Raw genomic sequence first — 26,678 nt, forward strand, 5'->3', positions numbered from 1 at the left:
CTGTAATGCTTTCGCAAAAAATAAGAAAAGCCTTTTTCTTTTTTTTTTCTTTCAGCAGCTTAGTAGATGCCCCCTACTTATTATTATGTGGTAGTGCAGTGTTATTCTAACGTCAAATTTCAATTTAGTTTTAGTCATAATCTTTTGCCTAAAATGCTATTTTTGTTTTACTCATATTTTAGTTTAGAATTGTTTTAGTTTTAGTTGTATTTTAGCTGGCTAAAATAGTGTTAATTTAGTCAACCAAAATATTTTCATAGACAAAATTAACACTGCTTCCATTGTGCTTCAATTTCCTCTTTGATTAGAAAAGTTTTTATTGAAAGATCAAAAACATACATGCAGTATATCAGACAGAGTCATCAGTATTGGATAAAAGTTAGCGCCTATAAAAGATATGGTAAGAGTGATTAAACAACCTGCAATAGTGGATTTCCTTGTAGCTGCTTGCTGCCAAATGGGTTTAAGAAATTTACAGCTCCAAAAAATATAGGTTAATGAACCCAGGTCAGGGCAGCCGTGGGAACACTGTGGAGACACTGTGGGGTATATAGAATGAAGTTTTGTGGGCGTCATATACCACCTGGTGTGAAGCTTGACAGCTGTCTCGCGGATTAAATGCGACCAGGTGTTCTTGAACGTGTTTATCAGCATCTTTTCCCATTCAGGGGGCTCAAAAGCATGACCTTTATCTCTCTCCCAGCTAAGCATTGGTTTAGTTTTTCCCACAAGAGCAAACTCATTGAGAAAGCTATAGATTTTAGATATAACACCTTTATCTCTGGAAGAACATGCACATATGCGGTCTAATTGGGTGCTATGCGTTCGGGATTCTAGGGTGCCCCTGCTGTGGAAAAAGTACTTGATTTGCGCGTATCGAAAATTGTTCAGAGAGGGGTAAAGTGTGCTCTGATTGGAGTTGAAACGTTGTTACCCCAGGCTTGCACCATTGAAGGAAGCGATCTCTGTTGTTGAAGGCTGGGGGAAAATCTGGGTCCCCTAGAAAGGAGTATATGGGAAAGAGGGGAGAGATTAATTTGAACTTTCTGTCATAAAGGGACCACAGACATAGAGATTAATATACAATAGTATTAAATGACACAACTTGAGCCGGTTTTATACAGTAGATCTGGACCATAATAATGCAGATAAAAGGAAGGGGTGAATGGAATACATTTCATACGCTAGCAAAGGGATGTCTGTGGAAGGGGCATGCCACTTGTCCGCTTGGGCAAGTCTAGCCGCCATATAATAACGCCACAGCTTCGGGAGGCCCAGACCCTGAGGGGTTGGGGTCTGTACAGTGGGGATCTGTGGAATCGTGGTTTTTTGAGGTGCCATATAAACTTTTAATATCTTTTTGAAGTGATTCGATATAAGTCTTAGAGACATAGAAAAAAAAGAAGAGTATTTTGGGTAAAATGGCCATCTTAATGGCAGTGACCCTGCCCAGGAATGAAATATGATATTTATCCCAAGTCTTTAACAGGGTTCTGATATGAGAGACTATAGGGTGATAGTTTGCCTGAGACAGGGCTTGAAAAGTGGGAGTGACCTGTATCCCTAAGTAGCGAAAAATTTGAGTGCACCATGCGAATGAGAAGTGATGCTGCAAAGAGGTCACCAGCTCATTTGGTATATTTATTAGGATAGCAGAGCATTTAGCTAGGTTAACCCCTGGGCCTGAGGTCGTATTTTCCGGGTAATTTGATATGGGTTTGGAGGTCCCTGTATAGAGCATGAAAGCCTTTCAGAAAGTCACTTGTGATACCAAATCTGGGCAATAAATGCTATAGGTATGACCAGCTAACGCTGTCAAATGCCTTATGGCTATTAAGGCTTAGGAGTACCTGCTTATATTGCAAATTTGCATCCTGAATAATGTTAGTGACCAGGTGGATGTTGTTGGTAATTTGCCTCCCGGGGATAAACCCGGTTTGATCTGGTGAGACCAGGGTTGTAATGACGGAGGCCAGTCTGTCCGCCATCAATCTGCCAAAGATCTTTAAATCATTATTGATGACAGAGATTGGGCAGAAGTTTTGGGGAAGTGAATGATCTTTATGGGGTTTTGGGATAAGGGACATGTTGGCCAGTAACATCTCCACAGGGAAATTATTGCCCTTCAAGATATGGTTATAGAGAGCAGCTAATTTTGGGGTTATGATAGGTGAAAATTTTTTATATTAGGAGGTGGTATAACTATCCGGGCCTGGAGCAGTAGAGGATTTGAGTGATTTAATAATGGTTGTAATTTCTGCAGCCATACAGGGAGCATTTAAAAAGTTTAGTTGCTGGCTGGACAGAGTGGGCAGCACCATATTAGCAAACCAGGACTGGGAGGTCAGGTCATGGGTCGGTTGGGATTCTGCGAACAGTTTTTGTTAGTAATCTACAAATATGTCCATTACATCATTCGGGTGTGAAACCAAAACTCCAGCAGAGTTGCGTAATTTATATGTGTGAGGTGGTTTCACAGTTTGGTTAAGCTTTCTTGCAAACATGGTAGAAGCAGAGTTACTGTATAGCATGAATTTTGCTTTAGACCATCTCAAGGCCTTCTTGGTCTTGTCTGAAAGCAAGAGATCTAACGCCCATTTTTTACAATCAATTTGTTAAAGAAGTTCTGGGAAGGGGTATTGGTTATAGCGGTTATATGGTCTATCCAATGTTTTTGTAAGAGAACAGAATTCAGTTAGTTTAGCCTTATGTTTACCGGATGCAATGTTAATAAGATGACCCCGCATGACCGCTTTATGAGCCGTTCAATTTCCTTTCTTAGCATTCTGGACCTCGATCCCAGGCCTCTATTTAATCACATAGTCCCCCTTTTCAGACAGCAGGCCTAGGATGATCAGTCATACAACTGCGTCCATCCTCCAAGCAGGACATTTGGAGAAGATTATCTTTCCAAGGCCAGTCTTGAATATTTATACCTTCCCCCATTCTGAAGACAGAGCAGCAATCGGGAATGAGGCATGTCCCTTGGGAGACAGCTCATCCCTGATCAGTATAAAGAGCCAATAGAAATTGCTCTTTACCATGTGACCAGCTGTGTCCAATCACTGCCAGTCACAGAATGTAAACTAGCCACGGTAACTAGCTGTTACTGTGTTCTCCTCACACACCAATCGTGTGTGAGGAGAAGATTGCGGTAGAAGCTAATTACCGCCTACAGTACACACCAATACACACTGATTGCCCCCCAGTAATAAAGAGGACCTGTCACCAGCTCATCAGAGTACCTGTCACCAGCCCATCAGAGTACCTGTCACCAGCCCATTAGAGTACCTGTCACCAGCCCATCGGAGTACCCGAGCACCTGTCACAACCCCTCACAATACCCGAGTACCTGTCACCAGTCCATGAGAGTACCCGAGTACCCATCACCAGCTCATCAGAGTACCCTAGTACCCATCACCAGCTCAACAGAGTACACGAGTACCTATCAGCAGATCATCAGAATACCCGAGTACTTGTCACCATCCCATCAGAGTACCCAAGTACCTGTCACCAGTTCATCAGAGTACCTGAGTACCTATCTGCAGACCTTTAGAGTAACAGAGTACCTTTCACCATCACATCAGAGTACCCGAGTACCTGTCACCAGCCCATCAGAATACCTGAGTACCTGTCTCCAGCACTGAGTACCTATCTGCAGACCATCAGACTAAATGAGTACCTGTCTCCATCGCAGAGTACCTATCTGCAACCCACCAGAGTACCCGAGTACCTATCTGCAGCACAGCAGAGTACCCGAGTACCTGTCTCCAGCCCAGAGTACCCAAGTACCTATCTGCAGCGAATCAGAGCACCCAAGTACCTGCCTCCAGCCCATTGGAGTACCCGAGTACCTGTCTCCAACCCAATAGAGTACCCGAGTACCTATCTGCAGCCCATCAGAGTACCAGAGTACCTGTTGGGCCTCTGTATGTGGCCAGGCTGTGAAAAAGTCTCACACATCTGGTATCACCATACTCTGGAGGAGTAATAGAATGTATTTTGGGGTGTAATTGGAAGTATACATATGCTGAGTGTGAGAAATAACTTGTTATTATGACAATTTGGAGTAAAAAAATAAATAAATCATTTCATAATTTTCCCAAGAATTGTGGGAAAAAATTAAAATTTCAAAAAATTCACCATGACTCTTACTAAATACCTTGGACTGTTTACTTTCCAAAAATGTGTCATTTGGGGGGTATTTTTACTTTCGTGACCTGACATTTCAAGGCCTTAGGAATGAGATAGGCCATCAGTGCATGAGCACCATAGCTTGTTAAATTTCACACAGACTAAATAATATCCACTAATTTGGGTCATTTTTACCAAAGATATCTAGCAGTATAAATGTTGGTCCAAATTTATGAACAAAAATTACTTATTTGCAAAATCTTATAATAGAAACTAAAAAAAGTGGGGGTTTTTTCAAAATTGTTGCTCTTTTTTCACTTATATATTGCAGAAAAAACCCCCAGCGGTGAATAAATACCACCAAAAGAAAGCTCTATTTGTGTGAAAAAAAGATAAAAAACTTGTTTGGGTACAGTACCGCATGTGAGTAATATATGAGTAATTGCCATTCAAAGTGTGAGAGCACTGAAAGCTGAAAATTGTTCTGGACAGGAAGGGGGTAAAAGTACCCTGTATTGAAGTTAATGACTGCAAAAGCCAAAATGGTATTTTTGTGAATTAAACATTAAAATGGAATTCTCATTGGAACTCTAAACTCCATTTTTTAGTTTTTGAATAGCTTTGTGACCTTTGTGTCCATTGTGACCAGCCCCTTGTAAAAACCCCACATAATTATAAAGGATACCCAAAAAACACAAGGATCTAAGCCTTTCTGACTTTTTCTAAAATAAAGAAAATATTGTCTGGAAATCCACTTTACAGCAACTGTATAAAAAGGTATGATTAAATAAATATTTATGAAAATATTAAGAAAACTAGTATGATTTAATTTTAGTTAAAGCAGACCTTCCCTGTGCCAGTATGCCAAATACAATCTATTCAATTTATCTTCCTTTACTCAAAGGAATAAATAAACGAAAAATCTGTTCATGTCAGTCATCAGAGTGCAACTTATTACCCCCATTGGGTACCTTATAAAGCATAGAGAAGCTAAAACCAGGCTGTCAGTCAAGGCTGCACTTCTGCTCCTCCTGTGCTCAACTGCCTTTTGCATACAAACAGAGAGGTCTGAAGTGGAGATTAGGGCACCCTTACATTATTAGAGAATGGAAAGGTTCATTTTAACTGTGTATTGTAATGTTTTTCATATTTTTATTACACATCATATGCCTCCTTTCAGACGTGTGCAGCCTCCAAGTTCCCACCCTGCTGCTAAAGCCATGTAAGGTAATGTAAGAGTAGCCTCTGAAGGAGGTCCCTAATGTAAAAGTGGACTTTGATGGGGACAATGATGTCAGAGCAGACTCTGATGGGGACTCCTGATATACAGTAAGGGCCGACTCTGATGTAAAGGGCTCTTGATATAAAGGTTGCTAAGTTGTCACTGTCTTGTTGCCTGGTAGTAGTCACTGACTATTTTATGAATTTCATCCATAAAGTAGTCTATATATTTTTTTAATTTTTTCGTTTTGTTTCTTACTTTTTTGTTCTGAACCATATCATATGGATTACAAAAAAAAGTAAAACTTATACAGTTATTTATAAAATACATTTTTTTTAGCACGCAAATGTTTGTAAAATATATGATGTGGCCTCGGTACTGAAATATTTAGACTCACAGTGGGGGGGCGGGGAGAAAGCAGTAATTATTGCTAGCAGCCGCGAGCGATAATCGCAGGTAAAACCCAGCAGGCTGGTTGTACCCAAATTGATTGATTGATCAACTTGGTACATTCAGCCTCACCAAACACGGTTCCAATCTAGGCCGGTTCAGCAGGATTCGAACCCTACATGGCCTGCCTTAGAAAACTTTGCTTTAGCACATAAAAGCTGTATATATCTAGATCTCAGGACAGGAAAGCATGGATCCTCTTAAATGGAGTATCTGGAAGTATCTAGAGAAAGTAGCTGTGGCGTTGATTTACTAAAACTGGACAGAGCAAAATCTGGTGTAGCAGTGCATGGTAGCCAATCAGCTTCTAACTTCAGCTTAAAACCTGGGAGCTTATTGGTTTCTATGCAGAGCTGCACCAGATTTTTCACTTTCAAGTTTTAGTAAATCAAAACCAGTGTCATTCCTAATGTAAACTGACTATATCACTTTCCCACTTTGTAAACTAGCTGCCTATTAGAAAAGTCTTAAAACGTAATATGCCCTCAGTTCCGAGAAAATCACAGCTTTTAAAACAGAATGAGTGTCTGTGGAATATTTTCATCACACCATGGGAATGTTCTTCGTATTGAAAGTGTTGTAGAATGTGGTACATTATGAGCTTTTATAGTGCTTTCAGATTTGGTGCTACCTGCTCTTGCAGTGTTAAAATAGATAAGGCCTTTTTTAGCACATATTTAGAAGTTTCAGATTCCCATTATGAATTCTCTCTAGATGGCAGCATTTGCCTTCTCAGTTATATGTATCTCAATATGAAGTACTTTTTTTCTAAGTGATGGAAAAATACATCATTTTAAAAAAAAGAATACTTGTGCCATTAAAATATAAAATGGTTCTATTTTTCTACATGAAAAAAATTTCTTTACAACTATTGTAGTTGTATATCTCTTTATATCAGTTCAGTATAGCCCAGGTATTGTTGAGCAGCAGCCCTCCACTAACATTTCGTTTGAGATAAAGTAAGTAATGGTTAAAACCAGTGGCTACTGGTGGTAAATTTTTTTTTGGGGGGGGGAGGCAGCACATCCACCCCTGGTCGGTCTGGTCTGGAGGTCTTACCCCATCTATGGTGGGCAGCGCTTCTCCCGGGCTTCACCGGCGGCTTCCCCTACTCGGTGGCTTCCCTGCTCTCCACGGGCATCGCAGTGACTTCTGTTTCTTCCCTCCTCCTCGGTGGCTAATTGGGATTCTTCTCTTTTTGTAAAAACAACAGAACCCCAGCGCTAAATAGTGGAAACCTGAGGAGCAATCAAAAATAAAGAATTAAGTCTTCTTCTGTGCCCAGTGCAGCTGGACAGAAACCATAACTGGTAGAAACGGATCTGACAATCAAAACACAAAAAATCCAGCGCTCCAAGGGTTACAGATAACAGTCCGCAACATTTGAAAAAATTATATTGATTAATAATAATTTTATTCAAAGTAGCAGTTGATATAAGGCAGTCCTATACACTCACAATAAGAATAGAACGATAAAACAGGTTTGGTCACTAGCCATCCATTGAGCAACAAGGAGCTGAATTGAGTCCCAAACAAAATCGTTCTCCCAAAACGAAGAACGGGGGAGAAGGAAAAAGGGATGGATCAAAAGCAGGCAGCCAATTGAGTCCTTGCTGGGTTTGGGATATAATCCCAGGGGACACAGCTCACCAGCGACAGAAAGAGATCCAGCGTGTGGAGTGGTGGATATCACAGCCGCGTGCAGCAGGGAAGGTGGAATGGAGCTCCCTCTCACATGGGTCAGTGACGTCAGACCAGCTGAGACACTGACTTTGAATAAAATTATTCATTACTCAATATAATTTTTTCAAATGTTGCAGACTGTTTTCTTTAACCCTTGCAGCACTGGATTTTTTGTGTTTTGATTTTTCTCTTTTTGGCCAATCAGAAAACGGGTCTTAGACCCGCTTCTGATTGGCTGGATTGAGGATCATTGTTTCAATAGCGAATATTCAGTCGCTGTTGTAACACCTGGGTGGGCTTGTAGCGCAATGCTCTGCGCCACCATCCCACCCTATTTTGAAACCTATTAGAGCCTCTGGGTCTAATCAGGTGCTTCAACCCCCCCCCCCCCCCGCTGCTGTAATTCATGCGCCCAGTGTCCTGAAAGGGGGCGGACGCAAGAATAGGGGTTGGTGGCTGTGGATAGATAGATAGTGGAGGCGGCACCCGGGCGCCAAAATGGACTAGCCGCCAATGGTTAAAGCCCCTAGTAATTTTTTGCTTTCTGATATTTCAACGCACTCACTGTCCCAACAGAAAGTGAAAGGAAATCTCTCCAAAGTAGGGGAAATTAGTTTTTAAGCTGGCCATTCACTGATAATTTTTAGTTGGTTGGATTGAGGAATTTCCTCTGCTGGGACATTATATTTTGACAATGGCACCCACTGTTGTCAGAATACACTGATCAGTGGCTGCAACATGTCCCTTCGATAGAAGTCTGCCAAATGGTTAACATTTGTTGAGCGGGAATGGCCACATGCTAATTGAAATTCAGCCAGTCCTTTCTGAAATGGGTGAGTTTCGATCAGTTTATGACCAGCTTTAGACAGCTGTCACCAGAATAAGTGTCATCATGGGAAGATTTCCTCCTTATTTCTGTTCTGATGGTATGTACTTTTCCTTATTTCCTGTCCCGGAGATAGTGGTTAGTAGGATTTGTCTCCTACTAGAGATGATTAATCTCCCTAGCAGGTACACCTGCAGCAGTAAAGTCCCAACAGGGTTTTAATCCTCCCCCATTTTATCCAAACAAAAATAAAATAGATTTGGCCTCATAAAAATGTTTTATAATAGCATTTTTTGTATTACACTAAACTGATATATTGGACTAACACTGCTTGGGCATAAGGTTTCAACTTCTTTCTAATAAATAATAATAACATTGGCAACAAGTTACTTTTTTAGGTTCCAGACTGGTTATATCCTGCCAGATGTTAGTTAATAATGCACATAAAAAATACTTGGGGGGCGTGGTCTGGACATGGCCGAGTTAAGACGTGTGCTGAAGGAGCTCCCGGCCCTCTCCTGTCCACCCCGGCCTATTTTAATCAAACCTACCCGGTATGTACTCAGCAGGCAAATGAAAGGGTAAAGGAAGCAAGTGATCAAAGAAACCACAGCCCCGAAGTTGTGAAATCCAGAGTTACTTCTCACAATTACCGGAGAGCTATCAGGCTGCCAAGATGGCGGACTAGGATCCACTTACCCACGAGGCACAGACACCCCGGGACTCTTCAACCTCCCTGACGACAATCTCTCAGACATAACAGCCATTCTCCATTCAGATCCACAAGGCTCTCAACATCAGCCACTTACCCTGAGAGCGGATGCAGAATTGTGAGCCATTCTACAAGCCTTGCCGATGAGATCAGACATCGAAATCCTCATTGGCAGATTGGAGGCCACCCACCATGCAGAAATGGATGCCATCAAAAAAGACATCAGGGCAGTATCAGATCGCCTGGAGGTGGGTGAAGCCTCAGTCACTGCTCTAGAGCAACGGTGTTAGAATCCCAGCAAGCATCCCATGCCACATCAGCAGTATTTCTACAACTGCAAATGGAGGAACTCGAGGATCGAAACAGGCGAAACAACCTGCACCTATGGGGCCTTCCAGAGGCCACAGCTCCTTTCAAATTCATGGGAATGGATCTGATTCCAGTGCCAGACTGGCTGCAACTCCTGCCGAGACCCACCGCCCACTCCAGTCAACCCAACTCGCGGAGGAATCTCTCACCCAGACCGCAGAGCATTCACTGAAGCTCCTGTGTGCCCTCGCTGGAGCCATCTCCTGAGACCTAAGGATCATACCTAGGAGAAAGTTGTCATTTGCTCCCCTGCATTGCCATGTTCTTGGTTGTTGCCCACTTTGTTACCCGAGTCAGGATGCTCACACCCTCCCATCAGATTTTGAGATCGGCTTTCACAACAGATATCCCGGACGAAGCCCGTAAGGGAACACTTGGATGCTCACCTATGGTACAGTGCTGTTTTATGCTTGATGCGGGTGATTGACCACTAGACCCCACTGCCAGACTGGCTCTTGCTGTCTGGTGGATCCCTCTCTCTTACTAAGAAAACCACAGCCTGCCAAGTGCCTGCAAGCTCAGCTGTGCCCTGGCTGCCGCCGAGATGCCCCCAAATCATACTCACTACCTGTCGCAGCACAGAGGCGGGGGGGCGTTTGAGTGCACTCAATAATGACTATCAATGTAGGATGACTTTAAGGTCTTTATAGTTTTAATCTTTTAAAGGTGTGGGCACAACCCGTGACTATTATGTCTCATAAAGATAAGACCGGAATAAGGTAATGAGGCACTTAAACCTGACGATGCTATGTCCCCGCTGGGGATGTATATTGGTACTAATGATCACACTGTGTGTACAGCTGTGGTGGGGGGGGCTCGGGTCCCAGAGGGGGAGGCCTGAGCTACACCACAACTAGGAGGTTTTGATGCCTTCATTTTTATTTGTTATCTGGATAAGTCTCCAGTTAGCTAGCTCCTACCCTTGCATATGCTGGGATGCTGGTTTGGGTTTCTCCCTGGTGCTTTGATCCCACCTGTTCACTAGAATCAGCTAGGTTCCGTCGAACGGGGAGATAGTTGGGGTTACTGTGGTGACAGCACTGCTTAGTGCACTCTGGGGTGACTGGGGGGGGCTACTGTTCTTCCCCTCCTCCCTTGCATGTTGTCCTTGGGGGGATGCTGGACCGCTCCATCCAGACAGATAAGGTCCATTATGAGGGCACTCCCCGAAGTTGAGAGGATGCTCTCCTCTTTGTGCTCATAAGGAGATATATTTGTGTACTATTCAATACTAGGGTGCTTACACCTGGTGCACATTACAGCCTAAATTGATGCCCAGCCTGTGGTAGGTAGTTCAGCTGCAAACACATAGGCTCCGACTGGAGTGCGCTAGGTAGGTTCACCCTCCTAGGAAAAGCCGATTAGACTGAGCAACCCGACCGTTGGATGTGGATGCCTGTTGTTAATGTTTGCAACATATGACAATGAGGGGGTTGGTTTTGTTTATTTTGTATTGCTAAGGGTTTTCTATTTTCCTTACTGTAATTATAATTTGCATACCGTTACTTACTGTTCAGGCTGGGGTGGCTGGATGAGGCTGGGTTGGCTGACCAATCCACCCTCTCTCCCACCTCTTTGCCTTTTACCCTCTCTTTATCTATCTTCTACTTCTCATATCCCTTTTCCTCACTCTTATTTATATTCGACCCCCACCACCACCACCTCTCATCCCTGACTCAGGTAGCGATTGATTCAATTAAAATAATCTTGCTAAATTCAAAGGGTTTAAACATACCAGATAAAGGGTGCATGCTCCTTAACGACTTACAAAGAGCTAGATCCGGCGTAGTGTTCATCCAAGAGACACATTTTAGAACGGACAGGCCGCCTAGCCTTAAAAACAGGTTCTATCCTTTTTCTTATCATGCCACTAAAGTTGCCGCCAAATCAAAATTGGTCTCCATATTCCTCTCTGGCAGATTACCCTGGACTTGTCAAGACACACGGATATATAGTACAGGCCGATACGTGTTTCTGAAGGGCACCATCGGCACCTCACGAGTGACGTTGGCTAACGTTTATGCCTCTAATGACCATCAGGACCTCTTTATCCACCGGGTACTGGAGTTGCTACTAGACTTCTTGGAGGTCCGGTTGATTCTGGGAGGCGATCTCAAAACCCCTTTGATTCCTCCCACGGATACATCGTTGGGCATGTCCTCTGTCCGCACTGGCATTCATAGACGAATACTGCAACACATGCATAAAGCACAATTATTAGACGTTTGGAGACTACAACACCCTGGAGAGAGAGATTATACCTTCTACTCCTCCCCGCACAAGGTGTACTCAAGAATTGATTACTTTCTGATCCCTCACCAACAATTACAAGCAGTAACTAACTCTGACATAGGGAACATCATGTGTTTTAATCATGCCCCTGTATCTATACAGTATTCACTTTCAACGGTCCCGACCACTAAAACTCATTTTTGGAGACTGAACGAAAGTCTTCTTCAGACCCCAGAAGTCCTAGCAGACGTCACCAATGAATTTAAACACTACTTTTCTGCCAATGACCAACCAGAATGTGACCCAGGTATCCTTTGGGAAGCCCACAAAATGGTCATCCGAGGAGTACTGATCAGACACAGCACATGTATAAAGAGAGACCGGGAAAAACAAATGACCACACTCCTTAACAAAATACACATGATGGAATGACAGCATAAACAAACACCTACCCCTTCACTGGAGTTCAAACTACTGTCTCTTCGGCGGTAAATAGTAGATTTCCTACAATACAGGGCTAAAGCGGCACTTCAATTCTGCCGCAAACTCAGCTACGAGATAAATGCAGGAAAATGCGTATTTCTCATTACGGATGCTGAAAAAGTATTTGACCGGGTTAACTGGGCCTATATGTCATTGGTGCTTCAACATATCGGCCTAGGAACTAATATGCTTACATGGATTAATAAAATGTATTCCTCACCTACAGCCCAGGTCAAGGCCAATGGTATCTTATCTGAACCCTTTGCCATCACCAATGGCACACGACAAGGATGCCTGCTTTCCCTTCTTCTCTTCACCATATCCCTAGAACCCTTCCTTTGCAGAATTCGTCTGAACCCAGATATATCAGGAATAGAAAACTATAGGCGACTCACACTAAAAAATCTCAGCTTATGCTGATGATCTTCTCTTCTCACTGACCAACCCCACAATATCACTTCCCAACCTTCTCAAGGAAATTGAAACCTATGGCGCATTCTCAAATCTAAAAATCAACTTAAAAAAATCAACAGCAATGGGCTTCAGCATAACCCCTGCCCATTTAACACCATTGAAATCAACTTACAAATTTAAATGGACAGACTGTGCTATCAAATATCTAGGCACATTTATTCCCAGTGATCTGTCCTGCACCTATGAGCTTAATTTCCCGCCTTTATTGACCGAGACTCACGTCCTCCTAGAGGGCTGGCATAAGGGATTACATTCCTGGTTCAGTAGGTGCAATCTTATTGAAATGAGTGTACTCTCAAAATTTCTCTACTTGTTCCAAACCCTACCAATACAGATCCTATCAAAATTTTTCACTCAAGTACATTCACTTTTTACCAAATTCGTCTGGGCCCATTCAAAACCTTGTCTTCCTAGAAGATATCTTACGTTACCCAAACACTACTGGGGCCTAGCCCTCCCAGAGGTGAAGAAGTACTTCCTGGCAGTACATTTGGGGAGACTCATAGACTGGAGCCATCATGAAACACATAAAACTTGGGTCCAAATAGAGCAGGCCCAGACGACTATCCCCTTGAAAGGAATTGTGTGGTGCCCTTCCGGTATACCCAATACAGTGAAGTCTCATTCCCTAATGGGGGCCAGAATACGCCTAGGATCCAAAGCTATCTCCTCAGCTTCCCTCTCCACCGGAGAATCCCCACTGTTCCCTATTTTAGGCAACCCAGCATTCCCTCTGGGCCTTGGACGGTTTGAATTCCAGGCACTCTCTCGGACAGGTCGAGATTGCACCCTCCACTTTCTGGAAGGTGATCATTGGCCTTCCCTTCAGTCCCTGATGGACAACGATGGGTGTTTCCAACTTCCTTTTTGGAGCGCGATACAGCTACATCATTTTCTACATTCACTAGCTAATCCTAGCCACTTCAATTGGGCCTTGACGACTTTTGAGGAATACTGTGTGGATGATGGCACTCTGCCACAAGTACTATCTAAAACTTACGCTTTACTCAATTCCCCACCTGAACAGCCACAACTATCTTTGCTGCAGAAGTGGGAAGCAGACCTGAACCGCACGTACAGGAAACTAACTATAAAATCCTGACTAGATGGTACTATACACCACAATTGTTGCACAAGTACTATCCGACTACCAAAGATAGCTTCTGGAGGTGCCAGGCGGACAGAGGATCGCTCTTTCATATCTTCTGGGCATGCCCGAAGCTGCAACGTTTTTGGACAACTGTTCTGAATGTAACCCAAAAGTTTGCGAACTGCAATATTCCAGATGACCTAGCCTTCTTTCTGCTCCATGTTACCAAAATCCCAGCAAAGCGATACCAAAAATCAATAGTGAGACACTTACTAAATGCTGCTAAAGCCTGTATTCGGCTATTCTGGAAGCAACAAACACCCCCCCCCCCTCCGACTGGTACCTGGCTGCATAGGGTAGAGGATATAAACAAACTGGAGGACCTAGTCCTCACAACACAAAATAAACAGGAATAACACTCTAAAATGTGGAGATTATGGAACTTGTTTATTCTATCGGATGAAGGAGTTTCACTACTCAGCTCCTAGAGGAATAAGGGACACAGGTCCACTTACACATATGACTGCTAAAAATCCATCGCCAACCAGACTCAACCCCACTCCCCTGTACAACCTCTTATCCCCTCTCTCCCCGACCCCCCTCCCTCTCCCTATCATCTTTAACATTTCCCTGATTCCAGGATCCTTTCTCACCAACTCTTTTCATACATCTCCTTTCTCTTTCTCCTTTCTCTTTCATAGAACTGCTTACACTGCCCTGTCTATTTTTAGAAATGTATGCAGAGAGCAGGCAGCACAGAATTGTTTACTGTAACATCACCCAAAAAAACTACGGGGTGTATCTGTGATATACCACTCCATGGTTTCAGTATTTGTACAAACGTGATAACAAAAAAGTATAAATGTAACTGTTTTATGTTATTGTTGTATTTAAGTGTTGCCTTACCCGTATTCTAAACCAATAAAAATGTTATATTTGAAAAATGTCATTCATCCCAAAGAATTGACAATGGTGACAACCCCCTACATATAATACACATCATTTTTTATTTTTTTCTAAGGAGCCTTCAGAGCATTGCATCAACAATCAGCGGATAACAGGTGCAATATCAGGCTCCTGCAGGTTCTCCAATATGGGCTGGCAGTTACTTGAGAGCAGGAAGATCAATTAACTACAAGAGCACTTACAAGAGCCCACGTAGTTCATTGAGAACTACAAGCCATCAGCTGCAGATTTTTGTCTTCCAGTATACCTGCGGTAGGCGGTCCCTAAGTGGTTAATGATGAAAAGAAATGCAGTGAGATTTACAGCACATAAGAAATATACAGCATTAACCAAAGTAATTGGTTAATCCCCCAGCGGCAATCGTAGAACCCCCTGTCAGCAAAAATAGTGGATCAATGGATCCCTCCAGCAACAAAAGACCACCAGGCAACAATAGATCCCTCCAGAAAACAATAAATTCCTTCAGAAAACAATAGATCCCTGCAGCAACAATAGTTTCCTCCAGCAACAAAAGTAGATTCCTCCAGCAGCAACAATAGTGTCAGTAAATAAAGAAGTGCTGGCTGCATTAATCAGAATATTTGTTGTGTCAGTTGTAGACTCATTGCATGAAAGAACCCACGCAGTCAGGAATGAGGAGTAGCAGAGACTCATTCATACTTGCTTCTCCTGCTTGGCACCAATTGTGGGAGGCAGAGGGCATATATCACTATGCCAGGGATTCACTAATTTGGCCCGAAGGCTGGATCTATATACATTCCATGTGGCTGTTGGATTACTCTATGGCCCATCTGCAGAGAAATGGTCCCACACAATTTCACTGCAGATGGTAATATAGTAGAGGCATGGAGATTTTTTGGGGGGGCTTTGTCTCAAGCCTTTCAATGTGTCAGTGTTCATGCATATTCTTTGGTGCATTAGGCTTTAGTGCATTAGACTTTTAGCCACAGCAGTTAATCAATATAGCCTGGTCATCAACCTGTAATTGGACAATGAAGGGAAAACAGCACACTGATGAGGACATCCCTCTTTTCTTTCGAGATTTCAGGAGGCTGGTAACAAGACAGATTCAAATACTCATGATGCTTATTTGTAAATATACTTTAAAGTGTTACTAAACCCAGGATCCTGTATTCACCATATCTGGTCTCCCACAGTACACAGAACATGGAAATGCAATTATTTTAGAAAATATAAACTGCTAAATACCTTTTCTAATCAGCAGGATATAGCAGTCTTGTGACTTCTATCAGTGTCCAGCTGAGCACTGGTTATAGCTTATAGGGGGAGTTTTCATTCTCCTCTGACTGTCCTTTGAGTCTGCATGACCCCTGACATTCTATCTGGGCAGTGCTGATTGGCCCTGTGCTGATCACATGTATGCTCTCAGAAAAAAAAACTCTCTAGCAATACACACCAAACAGAGCATGTGCAGAGTGCCTCCAAGGCTCTGTTCTATCAGCAGATGGATTGGGGACAGTAAAAGACGGGGAGGATCAGAGAAGACAGAATCAAACCCCTTAGGTTTTACAGTGAGTAGAACAAGCATGCTTTACTGCATATACAGACTGATATTACTGTTGTGGGTTTAGTAACACTTTAAGAGGGAATGGGAGAATTTTTAATTTCCCCTTAAAGCGGTGTTCCAGCTGCATACATTTAAAAAAAAAAAGTTAGCAGCTACAAACACTGTAGCTGCTGACTTTTAATAAGGACCCTTACCTGTCCTGGGAGCCCACGATGTCGGCCCCTCGAGGCCGATCCGTCCATCAGATTGGGTGCAGGCGCTGCCATTATAACTAAGGGAAACCGGCAGTGGAGCCTTCAGGCTTCACAGCCGGTTTCCTGCTGCGCATGCGCAAGTCGCGCGGCGCTTTCTGAATAGCCCCGTCGTCTTCTGGGCCACACACAGGTCCCAGAAGGCAGTGGGGGAGAAGGAGGAAATGACGCACTGGGCCGCGACCAAGCTAGCATGGAAGTATACTATGTATTTCAGAAAAGGTAAAAAAGAAAAAAAAAAGTTATTCTAAAACAAGGGATGGAGCGGTGGTCTTTCCTAGACCAAGTTGTAAAAGTGGGTGGAACTTCGCTTTAAAGAACTAAGTATGTGATAAAACATACCAGTAAAAAAGTATGTTACTAAATCCATTACTGCCCGTGTACTGTAATATCAACACATAAAATTAAAGTGCAGAAAAGAATTAAAAATATTTCTAAACATTTACAATTTTTCACACTGTTTACCACATAAACTTTGATATTGTGCTTTTATTCTTTGCAGTATGTTTTCATATACATTTTACTGGATTAAAATATTATTTTTTCCTACTGTAATTGCAACATGGATGTGTATTTTGAACGCAAACTGAAATGTAAATAAAATGTATAGCCAATAACTTGATAGTAGCAGTATGCTCTATGCAGAAGCATTACAGTATATTTTGCTTACACAGAAGGAGGGTGCTTTATTGAATTACCTAATAATACCTGTTTATATAAGCTGCATACTTCAGATAAGTATTCAGTGGAGGAAAAAGGTCATCATATTGAAATCAGATGCGCTTGTGCTCATAATTTCTCTCCTCTTCCCTGTTTTCCGAGGACTAGCAACCCGCCTTTCCTCCTTTAGTTGACATGATCCAGTGAAATTATCCAAGCTTTTTAGATACTTTCACAAATACATCAATGATTGCTTGACTTCACAGCAAATAAATCTAATGTGAGTTGCAGTTGTACAGTAGAGAATTGATACAAACTTACTTTTCAAAGACACCCAATCCTGCCTTACCTGCTTCTTGTAAGATAATGTCGGCTTCTTCAAGGCATATTAGTAATGGGTTTACAGGAATTTGGCACGCTTAAAAGTTAAAATATAAAGTGTTAAATGAGCAAGCACCCTTGATTTTAGTTCTCATTTTTGTAACATTTTATTATTTTTATAGGCTTATTTCACCTTTATAATGAAATGTGTGGTGCAGTTAGGGGCATAAGTAGTTTACAACTACTACAGTGTAGAGAAATTGAACTTCCTTAAAATGACATATTTGTAGGTATAATTAGGGTTGCCACTTCTCCAGGATTTACCCGGACAGTCCGGATTTTGAATCATGTTCAGACAGGAGGGTGGGGGGGGGGGGCACTATGCACGCCACATTACTATTCTCTTTGGAGCGCCCAAAAGGTGTCCCAGGTTTGTTACAGTCCTATAGTGTATGTTAAAAAAATAAATAAATTGCTGTGCGCCGCTAAAGTGTTCGGGCTTGGCTTGAAGAAAAAGTGGCAACCCTAGGTATATTGCAGCTCCCTAAAGCCTAAAAAAAAAGTAGTATTCTGAATGATCAGCACCATCCTGCATATAAGCAAAGACAGATAGTACTTTAAGCATGTCTCATCCTCATGGAGATGAGTGTAGAGCTGCTATATTTTTTGTCCACAAATTCTCACATGCACAGTGTGCTATTCCTTGTCCTCTAACCTGTATATGCACAGTGCACTCTCCCCTCTCATGTTACAGCAGGGAGAGAAAGCAAACTGCACATGTGAATATTTGTAGACCAGCAATATAGCAGCTTCATGCTCATTCCTGAGATGATGGGGGCACAGTCAACTTACCATTCATCCTACCTTATATGCAGGACAGTGCAGATTGCTTAGAATGCCACCTTTTTTGGCCACGGTTTGCAGAAGCCAAGGCAGAAATACAGCACTGCAAATTCTTTTATAAAGGTGAACTAAACTTTTAATGTTCCATGTAGCTAATGTGTTGTGTTTAATTTTCAATTAATATAGCAAGAAATTCCTCTGTAGGTGAGCTATGATCGTTTGGAGAATCTTCCCATTCACCACTCCTGAAAGGACCGAATAGCTGTACCCCCTGCAAGTTACAAAGTGCTGAAGTTCATTCTGAAGGCCCTTACATCACTTCTATATCCTGCAGTGACTTAGAGGCTCACACATTGAACCACAGCACACATCAGGGGCACCAGACATGCAACACACCAGGAAATATGACAGATGCAAAGATTCTTCAGGTGGCCATAGCTCTTTGATAGAACAAAGATTTCAAGAATGCAGGACAAGGGCATATAAACAATCTTCTATTCCAGGAACTTTTTCATTTTACTTGTTTTCAAAGGCAACAGGGCAGCCTTAAAGTGAATATCTTTAATAGACTACCCCCCCCCCCCTCGCCCCCATACACACACACATTTTCATTTACCCACTGCTACTAGCTAATTGCCCTATTTGATTAAAAAAACAAGGTCTTGTATCAGGCCGGGTCTGAAGGTTTTTTTTTTTCTGGATTGAAGTGTGGGAGGGCACGTTTATGATTGCTGATGTTGCTGCCTGGTGACGTGGATGCTTTCCATTGGCTGTAAGAAGAGTCTAATGGAAGTGTCCTCGCAGGCTATTGGAGAGGATCATCATGACATCGGAACATAACAGGAGGCCACAAGACTGTAAGAGCGAATCACCGATCTTCTCAACTGAAACAGGTGCTGTGGGGAAGGACACAAAAGTAAAAATAGGTTTTAGAAGTTTTCTTTTAAATTGCAAATGGATAAGAGCATGTGGGGTTAGAGGGGTTGGGGTTTTTTTTGCCTGCAAATTGGGTTTAAAACTTTAAAAATGTAAGTGAAACACAAAGCAGAGATCCTTTTCTCATTTCTGTAAAAAAGTTGCCTCTGCTGATTTATATTCCTTGCCTAGATTGTTGCTTCTTATAGTAAAAAAATCATACTTTTGTTTACACTGAATAGTTCAGCTTTCACTTCTTTCCAGCCTACTGCAACTGAAATATCTGTGGCTTATGCTAGTGATGTTATCCACTCATCGTTTGTGTCTATTTACAGAATGCCTTGTATTTTGTGAATGGTAAAGGAATGGTCAAGCAAAAAAAAAAGTACATTTTTTTTACAGAAAATAATAAGAGATAGATAGATAGATAGATAGATAGATAGATAGATAGATAGATAGATAGATAGATAGATAGATAGATAGATAGATAGAGTTTAAATGATCACACTAAACAAAGCACAACATTTGTATTTAATAGCCCCTTATAACTTAGCTAAAAGTTAAAGTTTAGTGATTTTCTTTTTATTCAGCACCAAGGATGGTACTTACAATTAGGGATGAGCCGAACACCCCCCGGTTCGGTTCGCAACAGAACCCGCGAACGGACCGAAAGTTCGCACGAACGTTAGAACCCCATTGACGTCTATGGGACTCGAACGTTCGAAATCAAAAGTGCTCATTTTAAAGGCTAATTTGCATGGTATTGTCCTAAAAAGGGTTTGGGGACCCGGGTCCTACCCCAGGGGACATGTATCAATGCAAAAAAAACTTTTAAAAACGGCCGTTTTTTCGGGAGCAGTGATTTTAATGATGCTTAAAGTAAAAAAAAAAAAGTGAAATATTCCTTTAAATATCGTACCTGGGGGGTGTCTATAGTATGCCTGTAAAGTGACGCGTGTTTCCCATGTTTAGAACAGTCCCTGCACCAAATGTCATTTTTAAAGGAAAAAATCTCATTTAAAACTGCTTGCGGGTTTAATGTCATGTCGGGTCATGGCAATATGGATGAAAATCAGTGAGACAAACGGCATGGGTACCCCCCAGTCCATTACCAGGCCCTTTGGGTCTTGTATGGATATTAAGGGGAACCCCGCACCCAAATTAAAATAAGGAAAGGTGTGGGGCCACCAGGCCCTATATACTCTGAACAGCAGTATACAGGCGGTGCAAACAAGACAGGGACTGTAGGTTTGTTGTTAAGTAGAATCTGTTTGTAATTTTGAACATTTTTAACGTGTTTAGCTCCAGCCAAAAAATCTTTTCTAAGCTTTTTGGAAAACATAGGGAAGGGTTATCACCCCTGTGACATTTGTTTTGCTGTCTTTCCTCCTCTTCAGAAGATTTCACCTCACTTTTTTGTCCCAATGAAAAATGTTTTTTGAAAATTTGGGTTTTTTTGTGGAACAAGGATTGGAAAGCATCAGTGGAAAGGAGAAATTGTTTTCCCATATTAACTCTTACAGGAGAGAATTTCCCTTCCTAGGGGTAGATTTCATCTCACTTCCTGTTGTCTCCTTCCGTTTGCAAGTAGGAGTCGTTTGTAAGTTAGATGTTTGAAAGTAGGGTCCTGCCCTATATACTCAGCAGAAATTTGGGCCTTAGGTGTTGCTGTGGCCACAACACTGTAAGCCCTCACAGGGCCCTGCTGTGAAATATTAGATCAAGAATTGTAATTACATGCCCCTGTTGAACAGGAGCTGAAAAATTAGGCCTTAGGCACTGGTGCTGGTGCCACAACACTGCAACCCCTCACAGACACTCTAGTTGGAACGCAGGAACGAGCCCTGCTGCAAATTATTGCTTCAAAAATTGTAATTACACGCCCCTGTTAGACAGGGGCAGAAAAATTGGGCCTTAGGCACTGGTGCTGGTGCCACAACACTGCAACCCCTCACAGACACTCTAGTTGGAACGCAGGAACGAGCCCTGCTGCAAAGTATTGCATCAAAAATTGTAATTACACGCCCCTGTTAGACAGGGGCAGAAAAATTGGGCCCTAGGCACTGGTGCTGGTGCCACAACACTGCAACCCCTCACAGACACTCTAGTTGGAATGCAGGAACGAGCCCTGCTGCAAAGTATTACATCAAAAATTGTAATTACACGCCCCTGTTAAACAGGGGCTGAAAAATTGTGCCTTAGGCACTGGTGGTGGCGCCCAGAACCAAAAATGTTCTTACAAGCTATCAGCGTGATGATTGAGGAGGAAGAGGATAATTACTCAGGGATAGTCACTCAGCATCAGCATAGGCAGTCTTTGAAGGGATCTGAGATTTCAAAAAAAATTATTCGGTTACATCAGCATCAGGTGCTTGGTAGCTGGTGGTGATCCAAGACTCATTCATTTTTATGAAGGTCAGCCGATCGACCGAGTCGGTGGACAGACGCACCCTGTGATCGGTTACCACGCCTCCAGCAGCACTGAATGTGCGTTCCGAAAGAACGCTGGATGCAGGACAAGCCAGTAGCTCAATTGCATACTGTGCAAGCTCTGGCCAGTGATCCATCCTCAAGACCCAGTAACCCAGAGGATTTTCGGTGGGAAAGGTGTCCAAGTCTGATCTTGCCCCTAGGTATTCCTGCACCATGTAAAACAGACGCTGGCGATGGTTGCTGGAACCGATTATACCTTGGGGCTGCGGACCAAAAAATTGTCTGAACGCATCGGTCAGACGGCCACCTTCTCCACCGCTCCTTCTTTGACTGACCGAAGCCTCAGCAACACGTTGTCCAGAAACAGGAGTTTGTAACCTCCCAGTCTCTGGGAACGCGTTGCACAGACCTTTCTGCAAGGCCTCCCGAAGATGTTTCATCCTCTGCTCCCTCTGCGATGGCAAGATAAGGTCCGCAACCTTACCCTTGTAACGTGGATCAAGGAGGGTTGCCAGCCAGTATTGGTCCTTCTCCTTGATACCACGAATACGAGGATCCTTACGCAGGCTTTGCAGGATCAGGGAGGCCATGCAGCGTAGGTTTGCTGAGGCATTCGGTCCGGAGTCCTCTGGGTCACTAAGAACGACATGGTCCGCAGCCACCTCCTCCCAGCCACGTACAAGTCCATGTGTTTCTTGGGACTGATCCCTTAAAGACTGCTGCTGATGCTGAGTGCCAGGCTCCACCTCCATACTGACACAATCTTCCTCCTCCTCCTCTTCCTCCTCGTCCTCTTCCTGTGTGATCGGCGGGCACGCAGGAACACTGTCTGGATAAAGGGGGCCTTGAGAGCTAAGGAAGTCCTCCTCTTCCTGCCTCTGTTCTGCCTCAAGTGCCCTGTCCATTATTCCACGCAGCGTGTGCTCCAACAGGTGGACAAGGGGGACAGTGTCACTGATGCATGCACTGTCACTGCTCACCATCCTCGTGGCCTCCTCGAATGGTGACAGGACAGTGCATGCATCCCTGATCATGGCCCACTGGCGTGGGGAAAAAAAACCAAGCTCCCCTGACCCTGTCCTGGTGCCATAGTCGCACAGGTACTCATTGATGGCCCTCTGCTGCGTGTGCAGCCGCTGCAGCATGGCCAACGTTGAGTTCCACCTGGTGGGCATGTCACAGATTAGGCGGTTCTTGGGCAGGTTAAACTCCTTTTGGAGGTCCGTCAGCCGAGCACTGGCATTATATGACCAGCGGAAATGCACACAGACTTTCCTGGCCTGCCTCAGGACATCCTGTAAGCCCGGGTACCTGCCCAAGAACCGCTGCACCACCAAGTTAAGGACGTGAGCCAAACAGGGCACATGGGTCATTTGTCCCTGTCGGAGGGCAGAGAGGAGGTTGGTGCCATTGTCGCAAACCACCATTCCTGCCTTAAGTTGGCGTGGCGTCAACCACCTCTGAACCTGCCCCTGCAGAGCTGACAGAACCTCTGCCCCAGTGTGGCTCCTGTCCCCCAAGCACACCAGCTCAAGCACCGCATGGCATCTTTTGGCCTGCGTACTTGCGTAGCCCCTTGAACGCCTACGGAGCACCGCTGGTTCCGAGGAAGAGGCCATGGAGGAAGAAGAAGAGGAGGGGGTGGAGGAGAGAGGTGTGTCACAATCAGCATTTTGGAGGCGTGGTGGCGGAACAACCTCCAACACTACTGCACCTTGTCCTGCATCCTTCCCAGCTGCCAGCAGAGTCACCCAATGCGCCGTGAAACTTAGGTAACGTCCCTGTCCATGCCTGCTGGACCATGAGTCAGCGGTAATATGCACCTTACCGCTGACCGCCCTGTCCAGCGAGGCATGGACATTGCCTTCCACATGCCGGTAGAGAGCCGGAATCGCCTTCCGTGAGAAAAAGTGGCGTTTGGGTACCTGCCACTGAGGAACCGCACATTCCACAAACTCACGGAAGGGGGCAGAGTCTACCAACTGAAAAGGCAGCAGTTGAAGTGCTAGCAATTTTGCCAAGCTAGCATTCAACCGCTGGGCATGTGGATGGCTGGGAGCAAACTTCTTTCGGCGGTGCAGCAGCTGGGGCAGGGAAATTTGCCTGGTACAATCTGACGTCGGTGTACCAAAAGCAGATTGCCCACAAGTACTTGGCTGTGACACACCTAATTCTACACCTTCATTCCTCTCACTGCAGGTCTCAGAGAGGACTGAAGGTCTAGTGGGGTTGGAAATCTCAGCTGATGAGGAGCAAGGAGAGATCCTCTTTGTTCTTTGGTGTGGGTCTTTTAGATACGCTTGCCAACGAACTGCATGGCAGGTCAACATATGTCTGGTCAAGCATGTGGTACCCAAGCGGGAGATATTTTGGCCACGCGAGATACGCTTGAGACATATGTTGCAAATAGCAGCGGTGCGATCTGATGCACTCGTCTCAAAAAAGGCCCACACCAAAGAACTTTTTGAATAACGCGCAGAGACTGCAGCGCCCTGCACATGTGGAGCTTTGGGGTGTGATGCAGTCAATGTGCTGCCCTTAGGCTGGCCCCTGGAGGGCATCCTGCCTCGTTGGTGATGTGCTGCCGCCTCCTCCTCCTCCTCCTCCTCCTCTCTCCTATCAGGCACCCACGTTGAGTCAGTGACCTCATCATCCCCTCCCTCCTCATCACTGGAGCAAACCTGGCAGTATGCTGCAGCAGGGGGAGCATGACTGCCAGATTGCTGTCCTTCTTGGGCACCCCCTCTGTCCGCGCTCATGTTACTGCCTTCATCGAGCTCAGTATCGTCATCAGAGCCTTCCAAACGCTGGGCATCCTCCTGGAGCATGTACCCAACACTGTGGTCAAACAGTTCGAGGGAATCCTCATGAGGACATGGTGGAGCTAGGGAAGGAGTCACTGATGACATTGAGCTGAGGGAAGAGGCCGCTGCTTTGCCAGACAAAGCACCCTGGGCATGGGTGAGAGAGGATGAGGAGGATGAGGACGGCTTGGTCATCCACTCGACCAAGTCTTCCGCATGTTGCGGCTCAACATGGCCAGCTGCCGAAAAAAAGGCCAAGCGTGTCCCATGGCCACGTGCTGATGAGGATGCACCGTCTCCACGACCAGCACTAGACACAGAGCCTGCTTGCCCTCTCTTATTGGCTTGTGACTGTCTGCCTCTCCTTCTTGGCCTTCCAGACATACTAATGGCCTGTAGCTGCACTAAGCTGGGATAGAACACCTGTAATTTTCTTCAAGTAGCTTTATATACTGTAACCAGACAAGCCTGCCTGTCAGTAGGAAGATAACAGGAACGGATCTAGCTGAACACTGTGAGCAGGACGCACTGTACTAAATGTAAATAGTCTAGCTGCCTGACCGTGGTACTAATAGGATCAAATAGAACACCTGTAATTTTCTTCAGGTAGCTTTATATACTGTAACCAGACAAGCCTGCCTGTCAGTAGGAAGATAACAGGAACGGATCTAGCTGTACACTGTGAGCAGGACGCACTGTACTAAATGTAAATAGTCTAGCTGCCTGACCGTGGTACTAATAGGATCAAATAGAACACCTGTAATTTTCTTCAGGTAGCTTTATATACTGTAACCAGACAAGCCTGCCTGTCAGTAGGAAGATAACAGGAACGGATCTAGCTGAACACTGTGAGCAGGACGCACTGTACTAAATGTAAATAGTCTAGCTGCCTGACCGTGGTACTAATAGGATCAAATAGAACACCTGTAATTTTCTTCAGGTAGCTTTATATACTGTAACCAGACAAGCCTGCCGGTCAGTAGGAATTTAACAGGAACGGATCTAGCTGAACACTGTGAGCAGGACGCACTGCACTAAATGTAAATAGCAGGAACGGATCTAGCTGAACACTGTGAGCAGGACGCACTGCACTAAATGTAAATAGCAGGAACGGATCTAGCTGAACACTGTGAGCAGGACGCACTGCACTAAATGTAAATAGCAGGAACGGATCTAGCTGAACACTGTGAGCAGGACGCACTGCACTAAATGTAAATAGCAGGAACGGATCTAGCTGAACACTGTGAGCAGGACGCACTGCACTAAATGTAAATTGCAGGAACGGATCTAGCTGAACACTGTGAGCAGGACGCACTGCACTAAATGTAAATAGTCTAGAAGATAACAGGAACGGATCTAGCTGAACACTGTGAGCAGGACGCACTGCACTAAATGTAAATAGCAGGAACGGATCTAGCTGAACACTGTGAGCAGGACGCACTGCACTAAATGTAAATAGCAGGAACGGATCTAGCTGAACACTGTGAGCAGGACGCACTGCACTAAATGTAAATTGCAGGAACGGATCTAGCTGAACACTGTGAGCAGGACGCACTGCACTAAATGTAAATAGTCTAGAAGATAACAGGAACGGATCTAGCTGAACACTGTGAGCAGGACGCACTGCACTAAATGTAAATAGCAGGAACGGATCTAGCTGAACACTGTGAGCAGGACGCACTGCATTAAATGTAAATAGTCTAGATAGAAGATAACAGGAACGGATCTAGCTAAACTGAATACAGTGTATATATATATATGCAACACCTGGGATGCATATATATACACAATACACTGTAAGTGCAGCTAACTGACTGACTGTTCTGCCTAATCTATCTAACTCAAATCAAATGACACTGTCTCTCTCTCTCTCTATCTCTCAGCACACCGGAACACACACTACACAGGGCCGCCGTGCAGGCGGCCTTATATAGTGTGGGGTGTGTACTAAATCCCCTGAGCCATAATTGGCCAAAGCCACCCTGGCTTTGGCCAATTACAGCTCTCTCTACTGACGGCGCTGTGATTGGCCAAGCATGCGGGTCATAGTGCATGCTTGGCCAATCATCAGCCAGCAATGCACTGCGATGCCGCAGTGAATTATGGGCCGTGACGCGCCACACGAATTTAGCGCGAACGGCCCATAACGTTCGCAATTCGGCGAACGATCGAACAGCCGATGTTCGAGTCGAACATGGGTTCGACTCGAACACGAAGCTCATCCCTACTTACAATGAATGCAAAATGTCCCTTGCACTGGTGGCTGCTGTGTTGCTTGAAAT

At 44.2% G+C, this 26,678-nt stretch overlaps 2 long non-coding RNA genes across 3 annotated transcripts in view; both read right to left on the minus strand.

Moving 5' to 3' along the window:
- Window positions 1–398: 398 nt before the first annotated feature.
- Window positions 399–18,813, minus strand: LOC141110736 (uncharacterized). 2 transcript variants are annotated; one of them, XR_012236329.1, is made up of 4 exons: window positions 17,430–18,813; window positions 11,165–11,586; window positions 6,866–7,044; window positions 399–999 (listed from the first exon to the last, which is right to left on the minus strand). It is a non-coding gene; the product is annotated as an uncharacterized lncRNA (long non-coding RNA). The 2 variants fall into 2 exon arrangements; XR_012236328.1 differs by lacking the exon at window positions 17,430–18,813 and having other exon boundaries at window positions 11,165–13,688.
- Window positions 18,814–18,865: 52 nt separating this feature from the next.
- Window positions 18,866–26,678, minus strand: part of LOC141110741 (uncharacterized) — a 34,846-nt gene continuing 27,033 nt past the window's right edge. The window contains exon 3 of the long non-coding RNA XR_012236330.1: window positions 18,866–19,140. This is a non-coding gene — a long non-coding RNA (uncharacterized lncRNA). The remainder of the gene's footprint in view (window positions 19,141–26,678) is intronic.

The sequence above is a fragment of the Aquarana catesbeiana genome, linkage group LG01 (genome assembly GCF_042186555.1).
Source record: "Aquarana catesbeiana isolate 2022-GZ linkage group LG01, ASM4218655v1, whole genome shotgun sequence".
Lineage (NCBI taxonomy): Eukaryota > Metazoa > Chordata > Amphibia > Anura > Ranidae > Aquarana > Aquarana catesbeiana.